We start from the raw sequence: 12,648 nt of genomic DNA on the forward strand, positions 1-12,648 counted from the left end.
GCCACTTCCATTGGTTCACAAGTTGGTCCGCTTTGCTTTCTCACCTCAAATGAACTGCACAAGGGTTCGTTTGGAAGCGGACTGAGACCCCCTGTTTTTAAGCGGACCAGAGTCGCTGGTTTGGTCCACACCAGAGTTCATGTGAGCTTTCACACCACTCCAAACGAACCGGACTATCCGGGAAAACGGACCAGAGTTCGTTTAAAGTGGTCCAAACAGCTCTGGTGTGAATGTGTCCTTAAACAAAAGCTCAATGATGGGAAAACCAAAACTTACAAGATCCAAACAGGAAAACACAAAATCCACAGGGACTAAATGCAAACATGATTAGACAAATGTGAGACTACTGGTACAATAGCAGTGAAGGAACACTTCAGAGGCAAGAATTAAGAAAAAAAACAAACACAGAAAACTGAGGAAACTCAAAGAAAAAATAGAGGAAACAGAAATACATGGAGAGGGAAGAACTACAAAACAACACGTGGGAATGATGACGGTTGTAACCGGCTTCTACCAGTATGTGGAGCTGGAGAAAATCCATGACATCATCATGGAAATGCTTAGGGGCAGACCCCGATCATACATGCGAAATTGGAAGCAAATCAGATGTTCACCATAAGAGTTACAACAACTTCCTGTCAAAAGGTGAGATTTTTCAGTGGTTACCTTTGCTACTGAAGTTTGGCTTAATGAAACATGCTAGTGTCATGGACAGATATTGTCACTCTACTGAGGCCTGAGCCTGAAAAATTATACAGAGTGAGACAAAATAAATTACCCTAATATGTCACTTCCTGTTGCCAGTAGGGGTTGCTTTGATGAGATGTTTGCTGTGTTTGGTGTAATACTATGGACTCGACAGAACTTTTTGAATGAGACAAAGTGATGTAAGCAGGACTAACACCAAGATGAAGCCATTTAGAACCATCTAGAAAGCATTATTTTGACATTGAAATGAAGCTGGTGGACTTCCTGTTGGGATTTGGGCATGGGTCCAAGAGACTTTGTTGTAGGTGTGGTAATGATACAGATGCAGACTAGAAATCATCCACTCTAGTTGAATGGCGTGTGGGGGCTGAATGTTTAAATAAGGTGCTGTGGCAGAGTGAAACTGGTGCAGAGAAGCTCAATGTGTGATCATCACTGTATAATTTGGTGATAATTGCCATAAACACCTAAATGTTATAAGACTTACTGGTCTTTTCACACAGCAAAAAAAAAAAAAGTAGAAGAAAAAGATGTCCAAATTTTGCCTTTGGTCATGGCCTTGTTGTATGGCGAACACTCAAGTTATGAATATCTATTGATCTTCAACTCGTCCAGAATGACAAAAATGAAAAACAAAAGAAAACAATAATAAAAATAAAGTAAAAGAAAAAAGAAAAAAAAGTACAATAAAATCAAAGCTGCAAGCAGCGATAACGGGCCCTCACAACCCGCTGCATGTCGAGGTGTTACGCGAAACCGGATACGTAGCAACCACTGCATGCCAGCAACAAGGCGCGCTGCACCCATGGGTTATGTGAGCTTTGCACCACTCACACTGTCACAGAAACAGAGGGTGATGCCTGTCATTAATTTCCAGGGCTTGCCATTATTTTGGCTTGTGTGCACACTCACTCCACAGGAGAAAAATGGCTGAGTGGCTGAAAGCATTAACTAAATGTTCCAATCATTGGTGATGAAGATCGACCAGAGGAGCAAAAAGAGAGCTCAAGATGTGTACAAGTTTGTTTCATCATTTTCGTCAATAATTTTATATCTATTTATATCTCTTCTCAAGTATGAAAACGGACTTCAGCAGCAAAGATTAACACTCATGGAGATGTGCAACACAAGATGTGAAAATGTTCTTCAGCAGCAAAGATTGTGGATCGTAGAGATGTTCTACTCCAATATGAATATGGTCTCCAGCAGCAAAGATCATCACTCATGGAGATGTGCAACTCTAGTATGAAAATCGTCTCCAGCAGCAAAGATTGTGGATCGTAGAGATGTTCTACTCCAGATGTGAAGTCTCAGAGAAACTGCAGGTAGCTTTAACCTGTGTGTTAGCTCAGTTGGACTGGTAACTGCCCTGGAGTCATGAGGTTGTTGGTTCAAATCTTCTGTGGATTTTTGAAGCTGCTGGTGTAAATGGCTGACTCAGGAGTAAAGAGGACTGCCATAGAGTTGGAGGGTTGTGGGTTTGATTCTTGGTGCAGTTTTAAGTCCAGTCCCCAAAAGCAGAGATCAGATCCTCTGAGAACCATCAACAGGTGTGTGTCTCAGTGGATCAGTGGAAAAGCAAACTGACTGTGAATCAGGAGGTCACAGGTTCAAATCTTATCATGGGTTCATCTATTTTAAAAGTCTGAGTCCAAATCTAGACTTCAGGAGACCTGGACAGGAGGTGGCCTTTCAAATCTAACCAATGACTTTAAGTTTTTCAAGATTGAGATGTGCAACACAAGATGTGAAAATGTTCTTCAGCAGCAAAGATCATCACTCATGGGGATGCGCAACACAAGATGTTAAAACAGTCGTCAGCAGCAAAGATTATCACTCATGGAGATGTGCAACTCAAGATGTGAAAATGCTCTTCAGCAGCAAAGATTATCACGCATGGAGATGTGCAACTCTAGTATGAAAATGGTTTCCAGCAACAAAGACTGTGGATTGTAGAGATGTTTTACTGCAGATGTGAAGTCTCAGAGAAACTGCAGGTAGCTTTAGCCTGTGTGTTAGCTCAGCTGGACTGGTAACTCCCCTGGAGTCATGAGGTTGTTGGTTCAGATCTTCTGTGGATTTTTGAAGCTGCTGGTGTAAATGGCTGACTCAGGAGTAAAGAGGACTGCCATAGAGTTGGAGGGTTGTGGGTTTGATTCTTGGTGCATTTTTAAGTCCAGTCCCCAGAAGCAGAGATCAGATCCTCTGAGAACCATGAACAGGTGTGTGTCTCAGTGGATTAGTGGAAAAGCAAACTGACTGTGAATCAGGAGGTCACAGGTTCAAATCTTATCATGGGTTCATCTATTTTAAACATCGGAGTCCAAATCTAGACTTCAGGAGACCTGGACAGGAGGTGGCCTTTCAAATCTAACCAATGACTTTAAGTTTTCAAGATTGAGATGTGCAACACAAGATGTGAAAATGTTCTTCAGCAGCAAAGATTATCACTCGTGGAGATGTTCTTCTCTAGTATGAAAATGGTCTCAGGCAGCAAAGACTGTGGATCGTAGAGATGTTCTACTCCAGATGTGAAGCCTCAGAGAATCTGGATCTATCTTTAACCTTTGTGTTAGCTCAGCTGGACTGGTAACTCCCCTGGAGTCATGAGGTTGTTGGTTCAGATCTTCTGTGAATTTTTGAAGCTGCTGGTGTAAATGGCTGACTCAGGAGTAAAGAGGACTGCCATAGAGTTGGAGGGTTGTGGGTTTGAGTCTTGGTGCATTTTTAAGTCCAGTCCCCAAAAGCAGAGATCAGATCCTCTGAGAACCATGAACAGGTGTGTGTTTCAGTGGATTAGTGGAAAAGCCAACTGACTATGAATCAGGAGGTCACAGGTTCAAATCTTAGCATGGATTCATCTATTTTAAAAGTCTGAGTCCAAATCTAGACTTCAGGAGACCTGGACAGGAGTTGGCCTTTCAAATCTAACCAATGTCTTTAAGTTTTCAAGATTTGAGTCCAGATAAAGAAGGAAAAGCCGCTCTGAGGCTCTGCTGCATGTCTGGCTCTGTAGCCTAAAGAGATGGTGGACTGACTCAGAGTCTGGAGGTTCCAGGTTCGACTCCCATCTTGGTCTCAGTGAATTTTAAAGCCACATCCTGAACAAAGAGGATAAATGCGCCAGGAGAAGAGGTGGTAGTGTGAAAGGTATGGCGGCGGTAGCACAGAGGACTGGACTAGACCAGTTCTGCAGGGGATGCTGGGGTTCAAACCCCACTGTGGCCGGTACCTGGATCAAGGCATGCCTGATGGAGGAGGGGGGACGCGGTGCAGCTCCCCCCTGGGGAGGCGTCAGAGATGTAAGTAGGGGGTTATGCAACAAAAACGCAGACACAGCTGGAGTTTTACAGGATGGAGTCTTTATTTGCACACATGGATGATCACTGAGCCCCTCATGGGGACTTCATCTCCTCCACTGTACAAACAGGAAATACTTACCTTATCCTCCAGGGTCAGGGTACCAAAGTATCATTTATTTTGAAAGGGCATTTGAACGTACGGAAATCAAGGAAACGGACAACTTCACTCTTTTTTCAATTTGTGTCCAGAATTGAAAAAAGAGTGAAGTTGTCCGTTTCCTTGATTTCCGTACGTTCAAATGCCCTTTCAAAATAAATGATACTTTGGTACCCTGACCCTCCAGGCCCTTTCAAAATAAATGATACTTTGGTACCCTGACCCTCCAGGCCCTTCAGGTCCTCTCTGGCCTGCTCCCTCTGCTCATTCAGCAGCCTGCAAACAAAAACCACATGAACTCACATTCAACATAAATAAACGTACGGATGAGTCCTTTACTCACATGAGTTTCTGCAGCTTGGCGTCCTTCTCCTGCTCTTCAGTCTTCAGTCTGTCGTAGTCTGACATCAGCCTCTCCTGCTCCAGCAGCAGACCCTGGTTCAGACTGAGAGGAGATGCTCGCTAAGCTCTGATTGGCCGGTTTTTAATGGCAGAGTACCTGTGAGGAGAAATGTCAACAAACCACATCAACATAGATTCATTTTGTTCATCTGGTTTCTGGAAATTTCTCCAAACATTTATGTGGCTTCAAAAATGGTAGAAGGCAGAACATTTCTGAAATGATAGAGCTTTACATCAGTGGGTCCCAACCTTTTATCTTTGGGTCCCTCTGCTCTAAACACTCTAAAGCCCCCCAGGACAATCTCTGAGAAATTAAACATCATTTTTAACTGTTTTATTGACTAAATCCCAGCATAACAGGCCTGCATAAATGAGTTCTTTATACATATCTGCATATAAACTATCCATCATTACAACAGCATTTAGAGCCACCATAAGAATACAAAAATGAGAAGGTTCAGTCAATTTTTAAGTAAAATCTCAAACATTTTTAATTTAACAAGTCATAAATTTACCAGACAAAGAAAACTGGAAATTTATGTCAACTAAAAGGGAGAATTTTTTGTCATTATAAAATCCAAAAGAGCCGTGGAAAAAGAAAATGACAAGAGAAGAAGCTGTTTTCCTTCCATAAGTCCTACAGTTGATCGCCTGATCAGGAGATTTTTCTTAGTAGGATTGATCAGTGAGGAAATGATCCAAGAATGATCACATGATCATTATTCCCCAGACTCTGAAGAGACATTTCTGTTCACTGTTTTCAGTTTGGATCTTTGTAAATTCACTAGTTTAGGATGTTCAATGCTGACATTACAAACTTGAAATTTTAAAGAGCATGATAAAATAATTTAGGACTTCTGAACAAGAAAATTCTGAGTTCAGGTTCTTGAAAAAATAAGACTTTATCATCTCAAAAATGTATTTTTAAATGTCACCTTTTTCCAAGAAATGTACAGATCCTCTTTATTTTGTTGGACCTTTTAGAGGGCTCTAATACTTCCTCTTACATCACATTTTCAAGCATGACTCTATAAATAAAAGTTCATTTTAGGCGCCCCCGCCTAGGGGTGTCTGGACCCCAAGTGGGGAACCTTCACATGATGATGTAACAGGTGTGTGTAGACTTTTAGAGCCAGGGTAAAGCCAGACTAATGTAACAGGTGTGTGTAGACTTTTAGAGCCAGGGTAAAGCCAGACTAATGTAACAGGTGTGTGTAGACTTTTAGAGCCAGGGTAAAGCCAGACTACAGTCGTATGCAGCTAAAAGTTCCTGGCTCAGTAAAGAGGAGTGTTACGAGGATTTTACATCCTTCCTCATGAGGATCACACACAGTAGACAGTCGTAATGACTGTCACTACTTTGGTTTGAAAAAACAATAAAACTTTAGGATCATTTAAACCAGCATAAAGTGGTTCAGTGACAACCAATCAAATCTGTGGAAATATCCTAGATCTAAAAAACATCAAACATGAATAGGTTTGTTGATTTTTCTACTGCTTCATTCGTCTCTGTGGACTTGAAGTCAAAATTTCAGTCCTGGTTTAGACAGTTTAGACTAAATTCCTGTTCCAGTTCAAGTCTGGTCACAGACAGTTATTAGTCTAAATGAGTAAAACTCAACGTGTGGCTTCATTGGGATGGTTTGTGGCTCTTTTATGTCTTCATTTCAAATATTTTTCCCCAGAAAACCTTAAAAAACTTTCACCTCAGGAATGATCCATATCAGTCACATTAATCAGTTTGTTCCCACTCTTCTACAGGAGGCTTTAATGTCAACCTTTATTTTTTCTGTTTTTTCGTTACCCTTATTTCTAATTCTTCTCCTTTTTTTCCTTTTTTTGACACTTTTAATCCATTTTTGCCTCTTTTAGTCCATTTGTGCCTCCTCTTCTTGCCAGTTTTGTAGTTTTTGCCACTTTCATCCTGCTTTTTGCTATATGCAATTATTTCCCCTTTTGGCATTTTTTTGGCCACTTTTCACCCAATTTAAGCTGCTTTTTGACATTAAATGACACTGTTTACATTTTTGTCACTCTTTGCATCATTTTGCCCATTTAGTCACTTTTCACCAATAATTTACCACATTTTTTGTTGCTTCTCACCCATTTTTGCTACTGTTCACATAGTTTTTGCCATTTAATGCCTATTTTCGCCTGTTCACCAATTTTTTTGCTGCTTTTAGCCGTTTTAGTCACTTTTCATTCATTTTTGCATCTTCTTGCCCATTTTAATCATTTTTCATTATTTTGACCACATTTTTGCAGCTTTTTTGACCATTTTACTTACTTTTATGTATTTTTACCACATTTTTTGCTGCTTTCTGATCATTTTTGTTATCTGTAACTCCTTTTTCGACACTTTTCACCCAGTTTTTGCCACTTTATTCCAATTTTGAACCTTTATACCATTTTTTTTTCTGCTTTTGATCATTTATGTCTCCTTTAATCCATTTTTGCCACTTTTCACCACTTTAAATGTGGCTATTGCAAAGGCATTTTTCAAAAATTTGGCTCTTTTGTTGAGCAGTTTTCAGTAACACTGGTCTAAATTAATATACTTATTTTACTGCAGACTTTGATTCAAATATCTCATGCCATGTGTTTCTTCTTATGTCTGTGCTCTCTAACATCTATAAAAATGTAGTTTGATTTAAAACAGTCAGACTTACTCTGTGAGCTGGTCCAGCATCCTCTGCTGGTCTTGGATCTGGTCTCTCAGTGGGCTCAGCTGTTTGTGGTGAGCCTCTCTGTGGTTCTCCAGCTGCTCCTCCAGAGTTTTCTGTGCCACACAGACACAAAAACATTCAGCTATTTCACATTTCTGTAACAGAGATTCTCAGTGACGTGTTTCCTCCTCACCTTTATGTCCCCGTCCTCCTTCTCCTTCTCCTCTCCTGACATCTCGTGTCTTTTCTCTGATGAAAAACAAAGAGGAAAATTCATTCAAGTTAACCTGTTTTTACTTGAGCTCAGATGTTTTAATGGTTAATATAAATGTGCGAACCGTGAGTCTGCAGCTTAGCGAGCTCCTCTGTCAGAGCGTCCTGGCTCTCCTCCAGCTGTCTCTTCTTCTGCTCCATGTTCTGCATGTAGTCCATCAGAGACTTGATCTTGGCCTGGTGCTGCACAGACCACACAAAAATGTGCTGCTTGTTTGTGCTGCTCACCTCCTGCCAACGTTTATATATTCCCAGTTTTTAAATATCTATTTATTTTGAGGTTGACTGTCACTAGGAAGCAATCCGACTTCATCTGTCCACACAAACATTTGTGTGTCAGCCATGTTTGTCTGCTGACACCACCAGGAGGAAGGAAAGGTGTGCATGCATGTGTTTCACTGTCTGTCACACTGCCACCTACTGGCCTGGCATGCACACTACAGCAGTTTCAGGCACATTAGTGGATCTGATTGACCTTTGAACACCAAACCTTAAAAAAGAAAGCAAAGAAGAAAAGGGATTCTGTTCTCAGAGGGTAGCTTTTGTGTAAAAATGGCTGTAGTGATAATTATGCTAAATGTGCTGCTTTTTGACCACAAAAATAAAAATGGCAGACTTCCTGTTTGTTTTATGGCATGGGTCCAAAAAGGTTTTTTCTGTAGAACTTAAAATGATGTATAAGCTCAAGAATTTTCAAAATCCTCAGATAATCCTGCTGCAGGGGCTGAATTTTCAAATTACTGTAAGGGGCGTTACTGAGCCAAAAAGCCACGCCCACCGACAATCATCCTACCAATCATCTCATTTTGCTACTAGGTGTTTTTCTGCCAAGTTTCATGGCTTTACAAGTTTTGTAAGCACTAGATAATTCTACTTCCTGTTACATGGTAAATGAAAAATTGTCACTGCCACACCATTTTAGGTAAGGACTCTTGACCTTCAAATTTGAGTAATACCAACCTTGAGGAAGGTACCTGGGCTAATTTCAGCAGGATTTGGTCAATCTTGTAATAAATGGAAATTTTTTAGTGAGCACCAGCCACTTTTATCACATGATGAAGCATTTCAATCTAAGGGGCCGCCATGGCCATGCCTTTTGACTAAAATGAGAAATTCCTGAATAACTTTGGACTTAACACATCTCTTCTTGCTCTACACCAAAGATTAAGTAGTTTGGATGAACGCCCTCAGACTAGTTTGTTCAAATACAACTCCTAAAATATGGCTTGTTTTACCAAAAAATTCAAAATGGCAGACTTCCTGTTTGACTCAAAATATGTGTTCAAGAGGATTTTTTTTTCGTTGCATCCTGACATGACACATCTGCCCACACATGTTCAAAATCCTAGGTTAAACCTGCTGGGGGGCTGAATTTTTGAAATGTTCTGGGACGCCATTGAGCCAATAGGCCACGCCCACCTACAAAATGAATATCAATCAGCATGCTGATGAGATTTTTTTGGTCAAGTTTCATTGCTCTCCATGTCTTTTAACCATTTTAAAAATCTACTTCCTGTTCATGGCAAACAAAATCGCCATGGCCACGCCTTTTAATGTAGACATTTGACCATTGTATATGTGTGGGAACTGCCTGAGTGAATTTCAGAATGATTTGTCCAGCCATGTAGGTACTGCGATGTGAAATTCAGGAGTAGTGCCTTTCTGTTGCCAGATGGTGGCGCTGTACAAGTTTTCAAAATTTCCAGCATGGTTGTGTTCTGGCCTGGACTGTTATCAAGCACATGAAATTGGTCTAAGATTTTTCTGGCAAGAAAAAATGATGACTCTTGACTTTGTTGCCCTGTCGAGGCCACGCCCTCTGACGAAAAGTCAATTTTTCACAAAACTAAATCCACTTTTTTAGTCCTTCCTGACACAAATTTGAAGTGGATATCTTGGATACTGTTTTAAACTGTGGCTTGCACCATAAACATGGACATTTCCTGTCATCAATAGGTGGCACTATGATCTGTAAAAAATCTGACTATATGAATGGATGCAGGCCATGACCATCAATATTCCTGAGCAATATGAGTCCAACTGGACAATGCACAGCTGAGTTATAAACTACTTCCTGTTTACCAAAGAAATATGCAAATTTGAGGGCTTGCCATGGCCACACCTTTCAACTAATGAGAAAACCCCAAATAACTTTTCATCATCCATGTCTCATGTAGCTCTGTGCTCCAGATATGACCCCTGGAAAGGGCCAAAAGCAGCCCCTTTTTTGCATATTTATTCAAAATGGCGGATTTCCTGTTGGAGATAGAGTGTAGACCCAAGAGACTTTTTTGTAGGTCTCCCCAAGCTGCACCTGCACACAAAATTTGATGAATCTATGACAAAGTCAAAGGAGGGGGCTTTAACGTTGAAAACTGTTAGGGGGTGCTATGAATGAATGAAACCTTTATTTCCACGGAGGGAATTTGTCTTGCACTGAGAGCTTATAAAACACAAACTACAAAAGACATCAGCAACTACACAAGACAACATATAATAACATGAACAGCAAGTCATAATAAAAATAAAAATACTTGTAATAAATAAATAAATATTTTTGCAATTCTGAATTTTCATGTTGGAGACCCCAAAATATCAAAATTTTCACAGGACTGGATGAACGTGCAAAGTTTCTTGCGAATTCAGAAATGTTAAGGGCCTCAAAAGTCCATGCAATGACGGCAAATGCATAGGTAAAATAATCCTAGCAAATACAACTAGGTCCTTGCATCACTCGGTGCTCGGGCCCTAATAAATAAATAAATAAATAAGTAGTCATTCCAGTGGGAACACTAGTAGGATTTTGCCAAACAGTGAAAGTTATAAAACAGCAACAAATCTGACTAAAAACTGTTTGTGGACGGTTTCCCTTACATTTGTGTGGGGAGTGTGGTCCCAAGAGATTTTTTCCCCCTCTAACCTCATACATATGTGTGCAAATTTACATGCATGTGAGTCTGTACAAATTACTGATTAATCTTAATAATAATTATGTATATATATATATATAAATTACACAGAGCAGCTGTACTTGTCTGAGGCGCTATAATGTCTAGCTTCCTCAGGCGTGACGCTCACTGTAATCACTGGAGGCCAATGGCAGTACTACCACCAGGCACCTTAGACAACCCAACTTCAAAACTACCGGAAAATCCTTTCACATTTAAATAATGTCCCATTGGCTAAAAAAGTCATAACAAGACAACCAAAAATTTTAAACATCTTTATTAAGTGAAAAAAAAAAAAAAAAAACACACAAATTTGCAGAATAGATAACCACGAGTTTGCTCATGTCTTCTCAAGAGTATTATAACTCAAACTCAATTTTAGCTATTTTGACTTTTCTCTAAACCAGTTGTAACCTATAAAAATAGATGTATGAGCAGCTCACCATTGGGGCCATAACCGTTCTTCTACCATAAATCATGCATTTATTATATTCTTATTTAATATGCAATTAACAAACATTAATCTGCCTACTCATTGTTCTAACCTGTCAATAATGATCTACCCAACTAGGTCTGATGACATTTTGGGGCTGTCTGAGAGGGTTAAACCTTGCCATTGGCAGTGTTGGGAAAGTTCATTTTCTACATGAACTACTTCAAAGTTCAGTTCACAGATTTTAAAATGAACTGGTTCAGTTCATAGTTCATAATTCAAAAATTTGGAACTAAGTACACAGTTCCAAAAATGAACTAGTTCATAGTTCTTTTTTTTTTTTTTTTTTCAGTATGTTGCTGCGAGCTATTACCCTTAGATTACTGGCATTTCCCCATTGTAGCCACCCACACAGTCCACACACCACCATCTTGGTGTTACAATAACACATACAGAGTCTGTGCAAATTTTAATTTAGCCTGAGTTAGTTGAATATAAAAGAGGCCATTCTTAGTTGTAATTGAGTCATCACCAAGGATAACATACCAAAAACTACCACAGACCTGTGTCTTTCAGCAAAACTAACTTTTATCTGAAAAAGATCACAAAGATGATCATTGCTTTCAATGGTCATATTCCTTGTTGCAATAATAAAGATAATATTTTTAATGTTTATCTGACTTTTTTAAGAGTTATTTTCATTCTAACATGAATCACACATTTTTTTAGCTCTGTTTTATTGGGGTTTTTCCCTCAGAATTAAACCAGCATAAACCAGTGATCTTGCCCCCCTGGCCATTGGTGCCAGAGATCCTCATCAGGGACTTTCTCGGGTTATCAGAATCATTCAAGAATCTCTTCTTCTCACTCCAAACCCCTTAACCCTTAGGGATTATTTTAATTTAGTCACACTCACTCACTCAAAAAATGAGCTTTTCATACAGTAGCTATAACACATATACATCAATATTTTGTTCTACTTTCATTGAGTTATTTTTTCACCTACAACTGACCAAACTATTGATATCAAATATTCATTAACTGATCAAAGATTAAACCCTTTGAGTGCCAGTTTTTGTCATAATGCCACCATGTTTTTCAATAAAAAAAGAAAAGTAAATTATTTACAATATACTGCATGTAAGGTACATTTTTCCATGTTGAAGTATTACAACCTGAGATTGTCAATGATTAGCAGCAGCATTGATTTTTGTCTGCATTATCATTTTCAGTGCAATGTCACATTCTCACTCACAAGCTGCTAATTGCAAAAAAAGTGCCTTTCATACAGTAGATATATACAATTTATACATGGATATTTTATTCTCCTTTCATTTAGCTAATTTTTTCCCTTACACCTGACCAGATTATTGATATTATTATTATTATTATTATTATTATTATTATTATTATTATTATTATTGACATAAATTTTCATTAATTTTCCAAAGATTTTAACCCTTTGATTGCCATTTTTTGTCACAATGCAATCATGTTTTTCTATTAGAAAATAGGGAAATCCATCATTTTCGGTATGCTAAATGCAAAGTAAAACATACATCAAAATGACGCCATCTGGTGGAGAGCAGTAAAAATGAACAATTTCAAGGTAAAAGCCCAGATTGACTCCCAGATATAATAAAATGCGTGTACTATGCTTTCATAGATAACAGTTTGAATGGGTTTCAATGGTGCATTTTTTGTGCTTAACAGCTTGAGTGTAACTCTTGCTTGTAAACAGCATATTTTGACCTTTCTG

This window comes from Cheilinus undulatus, linkage group 22 (genome assembly GCF_018320785.1).
Source record: "Cheilinus undulatus linkage group 22, ASM1832078v1, whole genome shotgun sequence".
NCBI classification, from domain to species: Eukaryota; Metazoa; Chordata; class Actinopteri; order Labriformes; family Labridae; genus Cheilinus; species Cheilinus undulatus.